This window comes from Serinus canaria, chromosome 2, assembly GCF_022539315.1.
Source record: "Serinus canaria isolate serCan28SL12 chromosome 2, serCan2020, whole genome shotgun sequence".
NCBI classification, from domain to species: Eukaryota; Metazoa; Chordata; class Aves; order Passeriformes; family Fringillidae; genus Serinus; species Serinus canaria.
The window spans coordinates 22,703,811-22,726,064 of NC_066315.1; the positions used below are offsets into that span (position 1 = coordinate 22,703,811).

Consider the following 22,254-nt stretch of genomic DNA (forward strand, 5'->3'; position numbering starts at 1 on the left):
CCACAGAGCTTATCTGTTGAGAGAGACAGAGAAAGCACACTGGCTGAGTGGTTTCATCCAATATTGGCATTTTTATGTTTGGAGCTAAGGGCACATAAAAATCACAGTGGTAATGTTTCTTAGGGGTAATTTTGTTAAACAATGCTACTTTTGCTGGCAAAACTCCAGGTGTAGTCTTGGCTTTGTATTGGTTCATCTTTTACAGTTTCTGATTTATCTTACTCAAATGCCTGGCATAAAGAAAAGAGAAGAAAATAATTCTTTTTGCAGAAATGAGTTGTGTCTTACAAAAAAGCTGGAGCTGCTGACAAATCCATCATAGAATAGCCTGGAGAGAGTAAAGAGAAGAACAGTGAAGGAAAACTGGAGTATAGTGAAGGATCTGGGTGTTTTCTAGGGAGGGGAAGATGTCTTATTACTTGCACAGTGTTCAAAATGTGACTTCATATTCAGGCAACACATTCTCTAGAGATTTTACAAACTCCACAAAAATGCTAATGAAAAGCAAGTGTTTTATTATGAAGTCGTCTTCTATCTGCCTTCTTGAATTCTTAAATATTTTAACATAGCTTACAACTAAACTGTTTTCTATTTAGCTTCTATTTACATTCCTAGTCAGAACAGTTTCACCTTACCACTTGGATTTCCTGTGCAGTATTTCCAAATGGGACCACTGGGACTTGTTGCTTTAATTTGTTTTTATTCTGTTTCCTGCAAGTTTGGATATCTCTGTGAGCATTTTTCTTGTGTATGTGTGCTCTTTTGTTTAACATCAGGGCAGAGTTGTGAGCAAAGGCTCCTTTACTCCTTTTAGAAGTGTTGTAGTGCTTAATTTTGAGCTGGGAAATAAACATCTTATCTATTCTTCAAAGTACTGAGATTTCAGATCCCTTTTTGTCTCTAACAGCATGAGATCTCCTCTTTTTAAAGAAGATCCAGCCCACTCTAGACAAGCTGATAGTGTTTCAGCATGTGTATCACACAGCCCAGCTGCATTTTGTGATCACCAGATAATATTCTCTTTTACTGAGATGAGTTGACAGCTAGGTCCAGTTTTGGTTCTGAAAAATCTTTTCTTAATGGCATCTTTTCCAGAGAAACCATTATGCTTTTGCAAAAAAGTGGAAAATTTTTGCCCAGCCTAATTTTCTGGGGTTTTTTATTTCTTGACTTGATACATGATGATGCTTTAGATTTAATAAAGGTTATGTATAACTTTTGACATAGTTTTTAAAGTTGTGCTTATCATCATCTGTATTTCAAAATCTTTTGTGTATAAGAGTTCAGTTATCTTGCTTGTAGCTCTCATAGTAATATACCACAGGCTATTGTATATGCCAGCTTCATTTTTCTGCTTTGTATGTCTATTTTTGTGGAATCAGTTTCATTTCCTCTTTTGTTATGTTGGTGCTTATGCTTCAGAGTACCGCTTGTGTCAAATTAGCAAATTTTTTCATTTTATTTTCACTCTGTAGAGGTTTTGCAGTGGTGGTGCAGTTTGTGCTTCTGTTGTTTGGGGTCTGACAGCCCTGTCATTAAATTTCAGCATTTCCATGAGTTCATAAATATGCAGTAGAACACCTCTGTGTGGAAAAGTGGCATACAAAAAGTTCATCTGAAAGAAAATATTTCAGTTAGAAGAAACCTCAGTAGGTTGTTTTGCCTAGTCTCCCATTTGAATATTTTAGAAAATAATATTTTAGAAAATACCTAAAAAGCAAGGGAGGCTGGAGGAGTTGTAGTTTTGCTCTGAATTTATGGAAATACAGAAGTCCAAAATACTTGCCAATATTCCTTCCTTAATAATGACATTTTTTTTCCTTCCAAAATTAAAGGTGAAAAAAAAAAGAGAATAGGATGTACACTTCTACTGACATGCAGCCTCTTTCCACAGAAAAATTATAACTTACAGTTGTAGCCCATATTTACATGACATAAACTGTAGTTACACTATTATTGGGAAGAGACTTTCTCTGTTTTGTCCCTGGTTGTTTAAGGACTAAAATGTATTTAAAATACCTGCAGCACTTCGTAAAGGTGCTCTGCACAACAGCTTCCATTCACAGAGATGTTTCCTGGTAATCCAGGGTTCTGAACCCTGCAAGATGGGGATTCTGAAAGTACTTTACAATACAGAATCTCTTTGTATTCTTAAGTACACCCACATGAGCTTGCTGTTGTATTAAATACTTTGTTTTCATAGAGTTTGAGAATATGATGCTTCTGCTATTTCATTGCAGCAAGTGATGAGTGTTTAAGTCTGTAACAGACATATATTTCAAGAAGCATGATAACTTCACATTTCACAAATATTTCACATTAGAGCTTTTTAGTCAAGACCTTATATGGTGGGTTTAACTCAGATAACAACTAAGCACCTACCATCCCCTCCCTCCCATCCTCCTTCTCCTGCTCCTTGCAGTGGCATAAGAATTGGAAGAGTAAAAGCAAGAAAACCTTGTGAGTTGAGATAAAGACTGTTTAATAAGTGAAGAAAACCCACAAGTGATACAAAGGCAGCCACTCACCACTTCCCACAGGTAGAGTGATCCCAGCAGTCCCTGAGCAGCAGCCACCTTGGAAAGTTCAAACCCCCAGTTTTTTTGGCTTTTCATCATGTTATGTGTCAGAGAATATTCCTTTGGTCACTTGGGGCCAGCTGTGTCCTTGCCCACCCTCAGCCTACATCATGGGGGCAGTGTGAGAGGCAGAGAAGGTCTGGAGTCTGTGCAAGCACCAGCAGCAGCAGAAGCATTGCAGTGTTACCTGTTCTGCTTTGGTCATAAATACAGACACCAGATGGGCTGCTGTGAGGAAAACCAGCTCCAGCAGCAGGGGCAGCACACCTTGCCTCTTTGCTCAGTTTAGGTTGCTACAGACAGCAGCACTTAAATGCTTTGGAAGAGCATTAACCTTGGCTCTGCAGTGCTCTGGGGGCTGGATCTCCTGCTCTGATGGCTCTGAGGGCACCATGTTTCCCAGAACAGCTGGGGTTTATGAAAGGAATGTTTTCTGCTGTTTCTGTTAAGTAAATAATGATACCAAATGGCATTGAACTGTCTGGTGGCACCAGAAAACCTCTGATAATGACTGCTGTTTCTTAATACATTTTATATTAAACTTAAAAGGAAATGATTACCCTGATGTCATGACAGATGTGTGTAAGATTTTTTTATATCCTCTGGATATAGAAAAATCATATAAGATCACACCTCTGGATTGTGTTTCATGATGTGACTTGGAAGTTTGCTGGATTTTATCTTTGTTAATCTGGTTTTGTTAGCATGAGTGGTATTTTACTTTACATCTTTGTGGGATTTCCTTGCTGGGAGAAGACAGTCTGGAGGAAAGGTCTCAGGACACTGAAACCATCAGGAACAGCATCCTAGTTTCCTTTCATTTATCTAGCAAAGACACATTGTCCAGGACCTCTGTAGCTGTTTACAGATCGAAAAAGAAACAGTTGATCCATTCATGCCTTCTGGCATAAAGGCATCTCATGTCTTACTCTCATATCTGCCTGTTTTCCCAGCAGATTCTGATGTGCTGGATAACTTCCATTCAACAGAGACTGCCTAAAGAACATGCACACAGCCATTGATATGGAGAGTGCCATAAAGGGGAAATGGGAGCATATTGTCTAGAAACATCTGCCAGAGAGGGAAAGGAAAGGAAAGGGAAAGGAAGGGAACTGGGAAGGGAAAGGAAAGGAAAGGAAAGGAAAGGAATGAACGGAAAAGAAAGAAGGAAAGGAAAGGCAACTGAAATGCCGGACACTTAAATTCACTGAAGTCCATTACCTTACCAGTAAGGCAAGCTACTTCCTGCACGTCCTTAAAGTCCATGAACTTCACTTACCTTCAGAATGAATCGCCTTCCATTCCCGCCCTGCCCTATCACATTCCCTTCACGTCCCTTCCCGTCCCTCCCTCCCTTCCCGTCAATTCCCTGTCCCTCCATTCCCCTCCCGTCCCTTCCCTTCACCTTCCCTTCCTTCCCGTCCCGCCCTTCCAGGACCCGGAAAGGCAACGGACGAAATTACGACACATCCAATTGTGCAGTTTGGTCCCCCCCATCTTTTATCAGTGGCAATGCTGTAGAGAAAATGGGAAAGGCCACAGAAGGCTTCAGATACCAATTGAAGGATCAGGATCTACAAGCTGCTTTAGAGGGGTCAACTAGATGATCATAGTGGCAAACAGAAATTTGGAGAGTCATTTGGAAAGATGGACTGCCTCCTCCTCAGACAATTACCTGAAATACAAGAAGATGAAGTAATTCAAACAGAACCTGTATCTGATGTAGTCTACTGAAATATCATCTGTTTCCTGAAAATAAAGCTTTCAGATGAAGTGAATCAGAATTTTACCATCCCCAAGGTAAAAAGTGGCAAAAGCCAAGGAAGTTTGGAAAGGTTCTGTAAGTAGAAAAATAATAGAAAAAATTATGTTGAAAAGTAATTAAGTACTTAAAAATATTATTTGATCTGGGAACTAGGTTTTTAACATGAAGCTCTGAATGTGGCATAACAATGTCAGCACTCTATCTACTATGGTGATTTACTCCTTCAATTTTTTTAATGTTGTGACCTGTCTCATTTGAAAGCTGCAGTTGACAAGAATAAATTTCTGTTCAGTGCACTAGAAAGAACAGCAGAAATTTCTGTGTCTTTGTAAGGCAACTCATTTCACATGCATTTCAACATTTACTATTCAAATAATATTGAAGTAAAAAATAGCTCCCATTAATTAATGAGAAATAAATGTTGACTGTATTTGAAGAACCTCTGCCCAGAAGGGAATTTAAACAAATTTCAAAACATGCATGAATAATCAGAATTCCATGTTCTAAAGTTAGCCATTGTAGCAGGGTTGTTTCTGCAGGTTTGTTGGCATCTTTGTTCAATAGTGCAAAGATAGTACAGGTGTGAGAAGGTATCTGAATGAATTAATGCTGGGGTGCATAAGGATACTGAGGGGAAAAAAGATGTCTTGCCCCTCAGAAATTAAATCTGAACCCATGGGGACTTTTCTAACAGGGCAGGAAAATCTGATCCCTTTCAGGATCAAAAGAAAAGTTGGGAGGGGCACAGGTGTTGGTGGCTTCCAGGCAGTTTCTGTGTCCAGTACTAGAGAAAAACCTCTTCATGGCCAAATACCTGGAAAAGTTCATTAGTTTTCAAAATGTGATGTGAGGAAGTAGTTCAATAACTTATTGTGGGTAAATCAGTATATGAACATATACTATAAATTCTGTTGGCAGTTTGATCATCAATGCTGCCTGTGTTTTCTTAGTAGGTAATTTTGTCAATATAAATTGAAATTGCTTTCATTATATTTTGGGGCATGAGATTCCAGCAAAAGAGAGTAAGGAAATGCCACTTCACAGTGTAATTTACTGGTAGTTCTGATCCTGAGAGCTTGTCTCTGATGAGGGAAGATAGTTAATTTGGCTTTCTGAAGCCTTTTTAGATTAAAGTCCTTAATGCAGAGGGATATAATTTTCTGTTTGACTTTCATCAATAGCATTTGTATTTGTATGTCAAAAGCAAGTAGTGAAAAGGAACTAAATATTTATAAAATAGTGCTTTAAAAAGTGATACTTAAAATGTTTTTTGAAAAATTTGGCTCTTGCTCCTTCTTCCCCTTTAAGCACAAATATCCTTTTTTTTAACTGGGAAGGCAGATTGGAGCACTTTTATATCACTGGAAAGTACACAGAATATAGTGGTTACATATTTTTGAGGGCAGGAGGTTTGGGACAGTGTCTTGCTGAGAGGAAGTGGGAAGTCCCAAGATATTTCTTTTTCTTTCTTCCCTGGCTCTTCTGGGGAATGTCAGCCATCTGAAGTGAAATCAGCATGCTCAGAAAGTAAAACTTCTGCCAAAGTAGTTCTGCAGACTTTACAATTAAGCTCTATGTGGTAGAAGGATGCCAGAAAAAATCTAAGATATTTACTGTCACTTCCTTCAGTTTTGTAACATTACTGAGACCCCTCTAAAAAGAAGAAATAGGGTGGGTTTTTTTTTTGATGTAAAGACTCTGTTTTGCATTGCTAAGGAATAAAGTGTGGGAAAGAGAAGGAGCAAGACACTGTTATTTATTTCACCCATCAGTGAGCAATACTTTGAGGCAATAAGCAGATTCTCCTATAGCTGTGCTCAGCATGTTGGAAAACAAATAGGACAAAGCCTCTTTTCCAGCACAAAAGACAGAAAGCAGAGTAAGAGGAATAAACAAAAAGTGTCTAGCCTGGCAATGTTACCAGAGTAAGAGAATCAGGAGAGGGAAATGATGGAGAACACAAGGAAAGACTTGGAAACTGAGTTATTAGTTGGGAATGTGTGGAGAGGCTTTTAATAGCATGTCTCTTTGGGTTTTTCCTTTCTGAATCATGTCATACCATTCATGGACAAGTCTGTGAGGAAAAATATCCTCCAACCTTTGTGGTTTACATGTGAATGGAGGCAGCTGGTGGGAGTCATGCCAAAGGTTGCTGCTCTGCTGTCCAAAGCAATTGCTTTTGAATTTCTTGCAAGGATTGAGCAAAATGGAGCTGGTATTGCTTTATGAAAAGTTTCTTTGAAAAAGGTGTTTTTGTGATTGTGATGTTGTGTGTCTTTCAAGCACATAATGTACCAAATCAGTGCCTTATTTAAAGACTAAAGAAATATTGATGCTATGTTATTGAGGGAAGTAGAATCAAAAGGCTCCCTTTCAAAAAACCCCAGTATTTGATGTCTGTCCAAGTCTGTGGTGTGGGTTGTAGGTTGTGGGGTTGTATACAGTGTTCCCCCATCTAGATCAAGCTAATCAAATGATCTCCTTCTCATTCCTATTTGGAGGGTGATGTATTCAAGTAGCATTGGGATACACACTGAGTTTTGGCAAGGCCATTTATTGTCTCCACCAGTGATTGCTAGGAAAAACAGTTTATGTTGATGGTAGATTTTCAATCCCATGCCCCCTGAGCTGTCTTCAGTTGTTGCTAATTAATTGGTGTAGAAAAATGGTGCTGAGACCCTTGCTGCATAGCACCATGAGCATCCTTGGATGTGGAGGTGAATCGGGTATGTAATCCTGAACAAACTGCTCATGGCTGGATCTATGTCAACCCACAGCAGCTGCTGGTTTTGAACTTGGGAACATTTAGGCTTGATTGATTAACTACTAAAATGATGCTAGCAGTAGGATTTGGATATTTATTAAGCAGCACCTGATAGGAGCACATTATGAATGAACACAGCTGCAAACCGGTGCCTGACCTAAGCAGCGCTGGGATGAATGGGATGTATCCAGATGAGGTGAAGTGAAGCATCCTTTCTCCCATAACTGCACAGGTCAGTCACTTTCGTGGGCATTTTATAGACTTGTGGTTGGAGCTTCAATATATAAAATCCTATAAGACACCTGGTTGGGAGAGTTTAATGTCAGGGTGGAAATGTGGAGGCTTGCAGTCTGTGTATGTCCATACCTTTGCATCCTAGGTTTCTGTGCAGGGTCAGCTGGGGCCACAGGTTCAGAAGCATTTGATGAACTGTAACTCCAGGTTATTCTTTGTTCTTTTATTTCATTGCCACCATATTCATACAGTGTTAGAAGGTACTTTCTCCCATTGAGAAGCCTATAATGGCAGCCAGCTGAATAAATGATTTCTTTGGCTGAAGAGGTAGAGGCTTTTGAACAGAAGTCCTGCCTTCAAACCTGGGCAGCAAATGTTCCATACATGCCAAGTGCATGTTGTTTGTGCTTTCCCTCTCAGATGTGGTAATTTGAAATGTAATGATGTGAGGGATGGTATTTATTTTACTCATGTGTTACTAATCTGTGTAATTTAACAGCAAGCAGGGACATAAACTTCATTAAGATCCAGATGATTAAAAAAAAAAAGTTGGCTGAGGTCCCTCCTCTCATTCTACTATTGAAAGCAAAAAGTGGCACTGGGATGCACAAAACTGTGATTACAAATGCTGTTATTTTTTTGCTGATTACTGCATTATAACCTGGGGTGATGGTGCAGTGGTGTTAGAAATGGCCTTCCAATCTGCAATCTCTGTGCTTGTCTACTGTGTATTTAGTTAGATCTGTTTGGTTTGTTTGCACTGGCACTTAGGATACAAGACAGTCCTTTGGATGACCAAGTGTCTGTTGCCTGCTGCTGGGAGCAGAGTGGTGAGTGCCTCTTCTGCAGCTGGGGCAGGAAGTCAAAGAAGCCAGTTGAGTTTTTTAGGTCTTCACAGAAATGAACAAAAAAATGGCTTTTATATACAACTCAGAGTTTCTTTTTGGTGCCAGCTCTCATCTGTTCAGAGAATTCATCAAAACTATGGTGTTTGATTAGGTGGTATTTATTTGAATTTCTGATTCTTTTATACTTATTAAAATACTTCTGATGTAGTGTTAGCTTGAAGGAATCGGTAAAATTTCATTACAGCTGTTCTTATGAGATGATTGGGAAGGGGAGTCAAAGAAACTAATGTCACCTGCCTGTTTCAATACTTAGGTATTTTTAAGCTGACTCGTAAATTCTGTATATTTTTTGACAAAATGGTTCAATTACTTTAGAGCATCTCGGCACAACAGCAGCTCAGTTTACAATATTTGCTATTGCAGAGTCAATCCTATATTGGTGGGGAAGTTCAAAGGGCACTTAAAATTGATGTGTAAATCTTTCATATGTATCTTTTGACTATTTAGATGAGAGTAAATGAATAAACATATTTATCTACTTATACCAAAGCTTATTATGGTATAGACATACAATACCTGTAAATAACTAGGCTACCACCACTGGCACAGAAGACTTTTTAAAGAACATGCTAGCAGACATTAGTGTAGATATCAGGTTCTCCTGGTTTAGGTCCCAGTTACAGAATTGTGTAGCTACCAGTGTTCTGTGCAAATGAATGTTATCATTTTGGGGAGCAGGCTATGCCTGTTTCTAAAGTGCAAATGTGTGAATCTGTTTTGAAAAAGTTACTCTTTTTATTATATTTAATAAGCAGTGCCTGATACATAAAAAAGCATTGCATTTTGGGTTTTCTTAATTTTTTTTTTGTTTTTAAATTGGGGTAAGAGGTATGTGAGAATGCAAATAAAAGGTAGTGGAAGTCAGTATGAAAATGAGGGGATTTTAATTTGCTTTATGTTTGTAAGCACAGGAAACTACCTCATCATTAGTAAAAGAATGAAAAGCAAAGGGGTGAAGAGGCTTGGAAAGTTTTTGACATAAGGGCAATTTATGGAAATAATAAGCCTAATTTTGTCTAATTTTATGCCCTCTAATACTAAGCTTAATTTTGTATAATTTTATGCCCTCAATGTATGTGATTGACTGGGTGTGAGTTAAATGAATTAAACCTTACACTGTGATTGAGAAAGCTGGAAAATTCTTGTGTACAACATCCAGTGATTTAACTACTTAATTACTTAAGTACTTTTGATGTTTGAAACTCTAACGTGCACTGGGGTATTTTGTATGGTGGGAACTGCCTTTTGAAACAGAGGAATTATCCACAGAAATCTCTTGTTGAAAATGAATGCTTTTGTTTCTGCCATATAAAATAGTTGTAGTCTCTGGAGTAGTTCTTTCTTCTTGCTTATATCCCCTTTGGATTTAAAGTGTTGTCATGTAATTTGTAGGCAAAAGAGCAATTTTTCTTCTGTGGAGTATTTTTTTTTTTGTACATTCAGTTCTTGACTGTGCAAGTCTCCACAAGGGAAAAAAAAAAAAAAAAAGACTTCAAGAATGAGGTGCAGCATGAATTAAAGCATTTGACCACCTGCTGGATTAAGGTGGTTTTGGCAGGATTAGTCATATGGCATTTGATGACCAGACTTTTGATTACTCATGGTGTTTCTGCAAAGTCTCTCTGAGAAGGACATCAACATTGTACAGCGTGGTGACCTGGCATTGGCCGGATGCCAATTGCCCACCATCCACTGTATCACACCCATCTTCAGCAGGATGGAGGAGAGAGAAAATAAGATGGAAAAACGTGAGGATCAATGTAAAGGCAAGTGCCTTTACATTGGGTAAAGGTCACATGCATGGAAGCAAAGGAAAACAGAATACTTTATTCTCTACTTCCCATCAGCAGGTGATGTCCAGATACTTCCCAGGAAGCAGGGCTTCAGTGCTCCCGGCAGTTGCTCCAGAAAACAAACATTCTAATGACTAATGCTTCCCCCCCCCCCCCCCGCCCTTTTTTTAGGTTTTATTGGTGAGCAGACACCACATGGTCTGGAATATCCCTTTGGTCAGTTGGGGTCAGCTGTCCTGGCTCTGCCCCCTCCCAAAATCTTGCTCAGATCCAGCTGACAGGTGGAAGGGCTGAGGAGTTTGAGAGGCAGTGCAGATGCTGTGTGAGCACTGCTCTGCAGTAGCCAAAGAGTGTTCATCAGCACCTCACTAGCTACTGATACAGAGCACAGCACTGTCAGGGCTGCTCTGGGCAAAATGGGCTCCATCTCAGCCAGACCCAAATGTAGCTTTGGACTGTGCAAACTTCCTAGCCATTAGGATCTCTGGAGTTATGACATTGTTTCCCAAAGCACTGTCCTAGGGACACTGATGATTATGTCTTGGACAGCATACTCTTTGGTAGGTCAAGAACTGTCTGGATGTCTGGGCCCAGAGAACGGTGGTGAGTGCTGCTACCTCCACTTGGTGGCTGGTCACTAGTGGGTACCCCAAGGCTCAGTACTGGGGCCAGACCTGTTTGATATCTTTTATGATGATCTGGACCAGGGGATCAGTAAGTGTGCAGATGACACCAAGCTGTGTGGAAGTTTTGATCTACTGGAGGAGAGGAAGGCTCTGCAGAGGGATCTGGATCAATGGGTCAAGGCCAGTGGTATGAGGTCATAACTATAAAGGTGAAGTACCAGGTGTTTCACATGAGTCACAACAACCCCCTGTAGTGCTACAGGCTTGGGAATGAGTGGCTGGAAAGCTACCTGGTGGAAAAGGACCTTGGGGTGCTGGTCAGCAGATGGCTGAACCTCAGCCAGTGTGTGCCTAGGTGGCAAAGAAGGCCAGTGGCATCCTGGCCTGTATCAGCAACTGTGTGGCCAACAGGAGCAGGGCAGTGACTGTCCCCCTGTACTTGGCACTGGTGAGGCTGCACCTCAAGTACTGGGCTCAGCTGTGGTACATTAAAATGATGTTCAGAGAAGGGCAACTAAGCTGGGAGAGAGTCTGGAGCACAAGACTCATGAGGAGCAGCTGAGGGAGCTGGGGTTATTTAGCCTGGAGAAAAGGAGGCTTGGGGAAGATGTCATTGCTCTGTACTACTGCCTGAAAGAGGCTGTGGCCAGGTGCAGGCAGCCCCTTACCCCTGGTAACAAGTGGGCAGGATGAGAGGAAATGACCTCAAGTTGCACCAGGGGAGGTTTAGACTGCTTATTAGGAAAAATTCTTCAGATAAAAGGGTTGTCAAGTATTAGAACAGGTTGCCCAAGGAAGTGGTTGAATCACCATCCCTGAAGGTACTAAAAGATGCAAAAGGAGTAAATGTAAAAAAAAAAACAAAAACCCAAACCATTAAAAAGACTTGAAAGTGTAGATGTAATGCCTGGGGACATGGTTTAGTGGAGGCCTTGGCACTCTTAGATTAACAGTTGGAATGGATAGTCCTAAAGTTCTTTTCCAACCAAATTATCCTACGATTAGATGATTCTATATCCTATTTTTGAGGTAAAGATTTAACCAAACTTACTTCATTTTTTTTTTTTATACTGGAAATTTTAATGTTGAGTATCCCCTTTTTGAAAGGCCTTCTTTGCATTAAATTTGATTCTCACAACCTCTATTCATTCTCTGTTACATTAGGTGTTTAAAATTCACAAAGACAGCTAGATAATAAAAATAGTGTAGTCAGAAGAAAATTTAAAAGGCTGTTTCTTAATCTATTCTTAATCTGATTCAAAACAAACTGAAACAGTTCTTTCAATGGATCAACTTTCACTTGTACTAGGCTTCTTTAGTGCAGTAGAATGTTAGTGCAGCCTATTGTGGGAGAAGTTAAGTGACTTCACATTGGAGGATATTACATTAAAATATGGGCAAGCAAATGAGTTCTCTTTGATTTTTATTTTTGTGGTAGTTTAACACTGGCTGGAAATTAAACTCCAAATAAGCCAGTGCCCTTTCTCATGCCCCTTCTGATAAGAGAGGGACAAAGGCAGAGAATATGGGTTGAGATAACAATTTCTGGAAGCACAAAGCAATGGAATAAGAAATGCGTGGTAGCAGCAGCAATATTAAGAACAAAAGTAGAGAAAAGAGAAAGGTGCTTTACACACAGAAGGTGTTTACCACCTCAATTTAGTTCCATGTGGCAGCCAGGACAAAGACAGGATTGTGGCCACTTCCAGTGGTTGATTCTCCCTGTCCCTGAGCCCAAGACAACAGAAAGCAATGACAGACAAATCCCCAAAGGGGAGACTGTCCACATCTCACCTTGCCACCACTTTGGATGCTGGAATTGATTCCACCCATCAGCCATGGCTGTGGCTGCTTTTGCCTGCTCTGCCTGGCTCCCTTCAGCTCAGGCTGGCTCAGGCTGGACCCAGCTGGGCTCAGGCTCACCTGCAGCTCCTGATTCCATGTGGTGCTTCCCACACCAGAGCTTCTTCTCAGCACATCTCAGAGGAACGGGTGGGGCATGGCATCCTTGGCTGAGGATGGAGTGGGAGGGCAGAGCCTGACCACCTGTCTGCGGGAGAGAAGGAGGCCAAAGGGTGCACTTCCAGGGCTGCGCTCAGCTTTTCTTTCCCCTGAGACCAAGCCCTCTGGTGGTGATGTGGGTGGTATAAAATAGCAATATAGCCATGCCCATACAGTGCTGAGCTCTGCCCCTTCTCTGCAGACAGGACAGTTTCTTATACTGAAGGCTCCTGTTATGAAATGGGACTGTCATTGTTAACTTTGAAGTAGATCACTGCTTAAAAGTCACTGTTTCTGTTAACTCTGTTGTCCAAAAAGAATATTAGCTTCTGTTTTACAAATTGCCTTGAAGTTGTCAGTTTCATTTCTAAAGCTCTTCCTTCTGTGCTTAGCACCAGCAAGAGGCTAAAGGAAAATCCACCTCTCTGTGTCTGTGCTCAATACAGTACAATCATGTTCAGCAAATATTTGAAGACCATTGTATATGGTGTGTGAAACCAGACAAAGTAGATCAATACTAAGCAAGCTGTTTCCTACAAAATATTTATACAAATAGAATTGAAGTGGATGTGGAATTAATTTATTATTCATACAGGATCAGGGAGAATTTTCTGCCTACACTGTAATTCTGAGAACTGAATACTGCAGCTGAATAAAGGATTTCAAAATTGTAAAGGAAATGGGAACCTCAAAGTTATTTTTTTCTCTGTGATGGGAAGGATAAAAATGTCCAACTCCAAACTATTATGTTACCACCTGAGCAAATGACACACAACTCATGATCAATAAACCTCCCCTTGCCACCAAGCTCCCTTGGCAATGGTAGGAGGCAACAGCTGGATTCTAAATGGTTTTATATAAACTGGAAAACTAGAAAACGCTAATTTCCCCTAATGGTCACTCTGGGCATGGGATTATGCTGTAAAAATGTGGTTAGTGGGGATCTGAAGAGCTCTGCTGGTCCCTTCCTATTCAAGTGGAAAAAGTCTTTCTCCTTCCCTGAATTTTTTTAAATTTTTGTACAAAACATTTTTGACATGCCAAAAAATAATATACTTGCAAGGGTTGGTAATTGTTTTTTAAAGAATATTTTAGGACTACAGTGAGCCTGAATGCTTTTGAACAAATTAGTTTCCAGTAGTTGTGTCCAACCCAAAACTGATTCCAGAGCTTTGCTCTGGGAGTCCTTACTGCCTGTTGTACTACAATATACACAGCATTCAAGCTGTTTCATAATTAAGTACCTTCTCTTGACTGTGTATGCAAAATAAATTTTAGCAGCACACTCAATAAAGAAAGTGTAGATGAAATGGATGTGTGAAAAACTGTCTTACTGTGAATGAAGTAAATATTGGTGCAGCAGATCTTTGTAATATCTTTAAGTAACTTGTTTAATTCTAAAGACTAAAATATGCCTTCTAACCCAAGATTTGCCAATATATTTTTCATTTACCTTGTTTTTTTCCCAGTTTTGTAAAACAATGCAGTGTTCTTTCTCTGCCAGCAAGAAGTGTGTATCTACTGCTTCATAAAATGGAAGCAGGTTGAGATCTCACAACAAACAGCTCCAAATATTTAATAAATTATTTTCGATAACTACAGATGAATTATTTAATACAGCACATACCTTTTTATAAATTAAAGTGAATGAACCAGTAAGTCTTAAGTGCATCTTCTTGTTCTATTTCTGTCTTCCCATCCTTTCATCCCCACACAAATCCTAATTCTCTCACTCCCCTTTCAAAATGCCCTTTGTTTCCTTCTCTCTTTCTGCACATCTGGTTGTCCTGCTCTTCCCCCTTCCCCCCTCCAGCTTGATAGTCTCATTTTTAAAGCTTTGTTCTGCAAAGTACATAATTAAGCAGTAAGACATGACAGGGCATGAATATCCTTGTATTAATTGAGGGGAGAGAGAGGGAAACTGAAAGAAAACTACAGAGAAACAATACCAGCTGGCACTCCATGGGTGTATAATTTGCAATTCATTTAGGAGAAAGCTCATCCACGGGGTGGAATTTTCACTGGAAAGTGATGGCCAAGCCCATGTACCAAATGGGTGTTTCTCAGACAGGAGCTTTGCTTTGCGCTTGGGGCAGCCTCAGGGCTGCAGCTCTGCTCCTTACAGCTGCTCTGATCTCTGCTGCTGGCCTTTTGTGACCCAGGGGGCTCTGCAGCCAAAAATCTGTTAACTGATCCATGGAGATGGATGGCTCTTTTTGATGGCTGTTGCAGTGCAAGTGACATTTTTGTGCTGAGAAGTAGGTGTTAATAGCATCATTCTGTACTTAGCTAAAGTGACTGTAGCATCTGTCCAGTGCTAGTAATTGTAACAGCTATTTTCACTTGAAAATGTGTGAAGAAAATACTGATGAATGGTTGGCAAGGGCCTGCAAGTGTGAAGTCTCTACTGCCTATCTATGTCCAAGTGGTGAACAGCAAACTTTGTCTCTGAGGAAGAAGAAAGAGGGCAGATGAAAACTCTTTCCCATAAGAAAAGAGCAAGCTGGTAGCAGTCACAGCGGGGAGAGCTAGGAGAAGTAACTGTGTGCACAGAGCAACCAGCCCACTGCACTAAAACTGGAACTGCTTTTTAATTTTCTGTAAATTTGGTGATGTTTTAGTAATTTATACACATCAGAGTGGAAAAATGAAAGCTGTAGTGGTGTGTGCAGTTGGGCTGGGTCAGATTGAAAGCTTTAAAAAGAAAAATTCGAAATGAATTCCAATGCAATCTCTTTCCTGGACTAGGCCAGTTTGCATTACAAATGCAATCCTGAGTTGAAGTGAATCTATAGAACACGCTTACAGTTATTTGAAACAACAAGGCTTCTGCAGGTAGATGTAATTGAGAATTAAACATGTAGTTTAACTTTTTCATCTGTGTGCGTGTGTGAGCATAATGATACATCACTGTCCAAGCCTGTGATAGCACAAAGTGGTAAGGATCAGAGATGCACTGCATGACAACTAATAAAGTACAGAACATTTTGTCTGTTTCCTCAGACTTTCATTCCTCCCAGCTACTGACTGGCTTCCAAAAAAATGCCGAGGCATTGGTCAAGAGTGGTTCGAGAAATACAGAGAAGTTATTCAAAAAATCACATTGCTGCTTCTTCTGTACATTTTTAAGTCTGATGTAAGACATGAAAATATTTAGGTGATCTTGGTTGTTTTCTTGGGGGCACCATCTTTCCATTTGTAAAAGAAGTGGCAGGCAAATATGCAGAACTAAATGTAGTTTTATTACACAGATGCTGTGCAGCATGTTTATACATATATGACTTTGCCTCATATATGAAAGGAATGTATTTGTATATGATTGGCAAAGCTCTGGCCACTACTTTTAATGAGCAGCTTTTTCATTTGAGAAAGTAGTTTTTAATGTGTGGGGTTTTTTAAAACAAGTTTTGATACTGAAGCATCAGAATGATAGTAGGACCAAAATTCTTGTGGGCAGTTGTGTTGTTCAGAAGAGATTCCAGATAAAACATTCCAGATTCTTCTTAGTAATTATCCTAGGCCAGAATAGGAACTGGGACCCACTTTGCTTTCATGCCTTCTTTCCTGGCCACTGGAAAAGACAGCCTTGTTCTAATTTTGTCTTTAAAACAAACATAATTCTGTAAACTCCATTCATCCTGTACACCACCTTACCTCATACAGTGATTTTGACCTCCCAGAATTCCCTACATTTTAGGGATTTATTTTTATTTTGCTTTCTCTCTTGGAGGGAGGGCAATACTTTATCTTCCATGCCAAGACCTGGTGGCTGCAGCTTGTGTTCTCTGAGGTGTATGTGCTTGCAGTTGATGTACTTGCTTTTGTTCCTCATGAGCTGGGCTTCATTCACTTTTAAGGTTTTTAGAGGCCAGCAATTGGCATCTGTGAGCAGTGCCTGCTGAAGGTACTGAGAATTGAACATGGATACTGCTTTGAAAACTGTTGAACTGATGTTAATTTTTGCATTCTGTTTTATACTAGAGCAGCTTTGAGAGGGTTGTCTTGGTCTCTTGGGAGAAACTCTGTCATGAAGATAGATGAATAAATAGTGAAAACTCATTGAGTGACCCTACAGTAAAAAGAAGAACTTAGGCTATTTCTTGTATCTTATTTTCCTGAAGATGTTGAAGTGTAGGAAACAATGGGGAAAGAAAAAAAAGTCTTTCACTACATTTTATGGTGTTTCTGCTGCCTGGATTCTGTCACCGTTGCTTTATGGCGTACCTTACTTCCACATTTGCATCCAAATTGAGTTAGACCCTTCAGAAACAGGGCAATTAAAAGAAATTAATACTTACTTTCTTCCCCCTGAGATTTAACTATGCCCACGGTATCATCAAGGAATGGATATTATGGATTTTGACTGAAATGTCATGGAAGAAGAGTGGCAACAAGATGCATTCAGCTGTTTTGTGACTTCTGATGCTTGATGAAGTTGCAGAGCCCTGTGTATCAATCTGTTTTCCAATTAAGTGTATTTAAACCTTGGGAGGCTCTTGCTGCAGCTCTTATTTTTTTTTTTGTACCAATACTTCCAGTTCCCCCTAAAGACTTAGTTTTTCACCACCCTTGGGTGAGGATACCTTGTTAACCCCACCTGAATAAAGGAGTATCAGACATCCTCAGAGTCTGCGTGGCTCTAAGTAACCGAAAATCAAATTGTTAGACATTTGTCTTTCAACTTCCTGTTTCTCATGTCCTCCTTTCCTTCCAGAGCTTTCCTGCATGATAACATGCTGTTTGATTTCTGTCATATTTTCCATGTTTTGTCTCACCTCCTCAGAATTTCTATAAGAATTCAAAAATTCTACTTTATTTTCCTTTTACATTTTAATTGTTATATCCCAGGCTTCAGGCTTTGCAGCTTCTTCTTTATAGTGGAGTATTAAAATATCTTGTCAGTTTATTATAGTCTTGGCTTGCATCAAGAAGGTTCCTGTCCAGATTTCCAATGTACTTTTATTTGAGAACTTGATCTTTATTTAAGTCATAAGGTCAAGAAACCCATACACCAAATGTTTATGTTAGTAACAAAATTGCTAGACTGGGTCATTGTGTTGCAGTATTCTTTAGTTTGTGGAAGATTCTGGTAAACAAGAAGAATTTCAGAGACCACTAGTAAAGAATGAAATATTACTGGAACTGCAAAAATCTGTGGCAAGCTGTGGCAAATTTGATTGCGTTGGGATGGATATAGAAGGATAACTGTTCAAAATAGTAATAAATATGTAAATGTTTGAAGTAGGAAATCAAAAGAACCATAAATTCAGTGTAAATGCTACAGCTGAGAGAATTCTTACCTGTTTAGACAATCTGGATGAATAATGGTATTTTCCCAAATTATTGGGTATGGAAGTGCCAGTGCAGCATTAACCCAAGTTAATGGGCAGTTGCTGCACAGTGGATCTATTTCCTGGACTGCCAAGTCTGCCTCTAACTCCAATGTGATGCCTTGCAACAGGAAAATAGATTATGGAAGTGCCATATAGAGTTGTGGCAGAAAGCCTAATTCAGATAAGAAATACAGCCCATGGAAGTATGAATTGGAGAAAGAAAATGTGGGTAAAACACAACTTTATCCTTTGTAAATAGAAGTAGTTTTTGAGTGAAAACTAGAAAAGATTTAAAGTTCTTGATTATTTTCTACTGAAAAATCAGCTTCTTTCTCATAAGAGCAGAATAATTTGGAAAAGCTGGTGCCGCCAGTTTTCATTAAAAAAGGATTTGGCTGGAATATTTTTATTTTATTTTGTGTTTGTATGTGTGTGTTTTGGGGTGGGGGGATGTTGACTGAGGTTGTCTGTGGTGTGGCTGCTTTTCCCAATCACCAAGGAAAAGTAGTGGAGTTTCAGAGTCAGTTTTCTGATGATATTGTGGAGCATTGGCTATATTAAAAAAGTTTAAAAATCAGTTGAGATGGACAATTGTCAGAAATTGTTTCAGTTTAGTAGATCTTCCCTGAGAAAATCTTGCTTTCCAAGGTATTAAGGGACGAATGTAGATGCTTTCCAACCAGTGGAAAAAACCGAAAGTCTTGCAAGTCTCTAAAGCTGTAAACTATTCCCAGTGCACATAACACAGTGGGCAGAAATTTATGCTTGATCTCAGCTGGTTGTCTGTGCCCTGGAGCATGAAGACTGAGGTTCTTGCAATTTTTAGTCTAGTTACAGAGGCTATTAATCATTGTGTTCAATCCCTTCTTGGATACTGCTAAGCTCTTTGTTCAATATGTTCTGAGCTATTGAACCTCACAGGTCAATTACACAGTGTTTATAAAACTAATTCTAGATTTTGACCAGCAATGAAAACATAACCCTCGGTGGGAAAAGCTATTGCTTTTTAGTCAACTGTTGTTTTCTGTTACATAGGTGAGTGGAAAAACACACCAAACTGATAAAATATTCAGATTTCATACAGAGGGAAAGGCAGCTAAGTGCAGATGAGCTTTGGAAATTTCTGTAACCCTGTTTTTGTTTCTGTTCAGGTTTCTCAATGGTAATTTTGGGGTTAGTGTTAATTCTTAACAGTCTGTTGACCTTCCATGTCACAATGGGCAGTTCACTCCAGTGGATGGATGTCTGCCACCATTGCAGTGCTGGGATTTTACTCCCTCCATCTGGAGTAGAGCAATGCTCAGCATGTTTAGGTTGTGTGAAATTTCATTCTTCACTCCCCAACGAGTGAGGCAGATGCCCAGATAGAGACCTGGGACGTGATTCCCCCTGTTTTTTTCTTTCTTTATTTATTCACTGATAATTTCATTAGTTTGATTCTGGTGATGTACTCAAAGGAAAAAAAAAAAAAAAAAGAAAAAAAACCCCAAAAAAACAAACAAAAAATTCAAAACAAACCAAACAAACAAATACCCCCAAACCAAAACCAACCCCAACCCAAAACAAAATCCCAAAATATACAATGAAAATAACTGGACCCCAATATTTTGTTATATATTTGGTAAATGTCAGGAAACTGTAGTTGCTGTTAGGATAGCTTTCAATTTGTAAAAGGTTATCAGCTTCCCAGACAATTTTGTGGACTTGGGAGAAGACCATCTGGAGGAGAAACGGAGCATATCCAATGATTGCAGAGGAGAATCATCACCAGTATCATACTCAATTAATGCAAATTTTCAGCTGCTGAATTGCTGCATAAAAAGCTGACACAACACCTTGATTTTTACCTTGGGGAAAATTTTAATAAAACATCACCCTGTTCTGGGAATGAAAATTACCTGTCATTAGGAGCATAGGCCAAAACTTACATGTTCTTTCTCTTCTAGGAAGTGTAGTTGCTGGCTAATTTGTGTGCTATGAAATGAAAACTTTCTTGTGTAACATGCATTTCATCGTGGTGAGTTGAATAGGCTAGGAATTTTTCCTTCCAAAATTAAAGGTACTTCTTTTAGGACATATTTTTCCAGCTTGAACAGGCAAATATTATTTATTCTTTTGAAGTGCTGAGTGTTGAGCATCTCTGAATCAGTACTTCCACATGTGGGAAGGGACCTTCCCTTTCTGCTGCATTCATTTCCCCTGACTGGCCTCTGCAGTGAGGCTGTTTGGGAGCTGGCCAATTTCTGTTCATTATGTAGGAAAGATACCAGACTCACAAAGACTTTCATTTGTAGATACTGAAACCTTTTGTAAAGCAAAATAAAAACTTATGTATCCTATTTTAACGAAACAGGGATTATTAAAGATGCTTTGTGATTTTCTGAGAAAGATAAATGTATACATTCAAGTAACTAAGAAATAATGTGGGGATGTTTTTCCTGTTAGATTCCAAGTCTCATTTGGAAATCTTTGAAGTGTGAGTCGATGAATTGGACTGAGTAGTCCAGTTAGCACCACTATCTTACTCAATACTGTGCCCTTTCAACTTTCAGTGAGTTACCAGAAGCACCCTACTGCAGGGACGGTTTTTGCAGCAGTAGAAAGAATTCTCTGGAACTGTATGATAATTCGGGTCAAGAGGGACCTGAGGAAATCTCTTGTACAGCCACCCCCTCGAAACATGATCAGCTATGAAATTAGACCAGATTACTCAGAGACTTTTCCAGCTGATCTTGAAAGCCTCCAATGATGGAGACTGCACAACCTCTCTGGATAACCTATTCCAATCCTTGGCTGTCAATAAGGTTGAAAAGTTTCTTCTTATGTCCTCTCTTTCATAAAGAAGTTTATGCTTGTTGTTCCTTTTCCTCTCACTATACATTATCATAAAGGGCTCATATATCTTTTCCTAACCTTGTAGGGGAGCTGCTATTAGATTCTGTAGCCTCTCTCCTGCGGCTGGGGGGCTGTACGGGAGCCTGGCTGGGTGCCCCCGGCCCGGCCGAAGATGCCACACGATGCTGCCACTCCCGGATTCCCTCCGGAACCCTGGGCAGTGGTTACTGTCTGCAGCGTGGGTGGCGCAGGCGGGATCTCGGCTACGAGGTACTGAAGCAGAGGAAGGAGGAGTGGATGCCCGTATAAATACCAAGGATCTTTAATCTTCTTCCCCGGTGTGTTCAGGGACAGATGACAAAGGCGGGGTCCTGGGGGGACACTGATAAAGGTGGGATAGGAGGAGACACAAAGCTTACCAATAACGAGGACCCAGGGAGGAGCGTGGGTAACAGCTAAGCCACTGAGGATCACAAACAGGGGAGGGGAAAAACCACAGGGGCAAATCACACATCGAATAAAGAATGACTGACACAGAGAATTCTCGGGATAAGGGGGGTGGTTACCATGGCAGGCAGGGGAGGGGGGGCAGCTCCAATAGGGAGGGAATAGGGAGAAACCATTGTGAGGGAAGTACTTGGGGGGAACCGAGGACCGAACCATTATTGAGTTACAGAAGGAATAACTGATTCTAAAAACACACAATGCCACAGATTCAACTGAAAATATCTCTTCTCCAGGCTAAGCAAACCTTGGACTGTCATACCCCCTTCTCAGGACAAGTTCTGTAGCCCCCAGCCTAGGGTGCTCTCCATTGAACTCATGGGTTTGTCAGTGCCTGGTACTGAAGGGCCCCAGTTTGGTGTCAGTAGTGTAGATTACTGACATTCTGGTGGTCAGACAGGTGCTGAGCAGAGGTGCTGGGTCACTTCCCTGGCTCCTGTTCCAGCTACTGACCCCCACTGCTGCTGTGGGCATGGGGCTCTGGTGGAGCTTCCATCTGCCCCCCTCCTCAGGGTTGTGTCTGCAGATCTGGCCCATGCACTGAGCCACAGCGTTGGAAGGAGGGGACAGTGTTTGGGACATCTTTACTCCCAGATGCTTTATGTCCTTGTTGAACTTCATGAAGTTTCCATCAGGACATTTCTCCAGCCTGTGCAGGTCTTTCTGGATAGCAGTGCTGGATACCAATGTCCCACACCACCAGCTGCAGAGAGTGCACTCTCCGATCTCCTCCAGGTTGTTGCTAGGGGTATTAAACAGGGCATGTCCCCAGGTGGACCCCTGCAGCACCCCATGTGTTACCAGCTTGCAGGGACAGTACAACCCATTGGCACAGCTAGCTAAACATATTTTAGCCCAGCTAGTTGTCTACCCATCCAGAATGTAACATCTTAACTCGAACACAGGAATGCT

At 40.4% G+C, this 22,254-nt stretch overlaps 1 protein-coding gene and 1 pseudogene across 4 annotated transcripts in view; both read left to right on the top strand.

Annotated features, from left to right (window-relative positions):
• The window catches only part of CDK14 (cyclin dependent kinase 14), a 342,320-nt gene that overhangs the window by 22,434 nt on the left and 297,632 nt on the right, over positions 1-22,254 (top strand). The gene's annotated exons all lie outside the window — the stretch shown is intronic.
• The window catches only part of LOC103813012 (pre-mRNA-processing factor 6-like), a 50,489-nt pseudogene that overhangs the window by 9,156 nt on the left and 19,079 nt on the right, over positions 1-22,254 (top strand).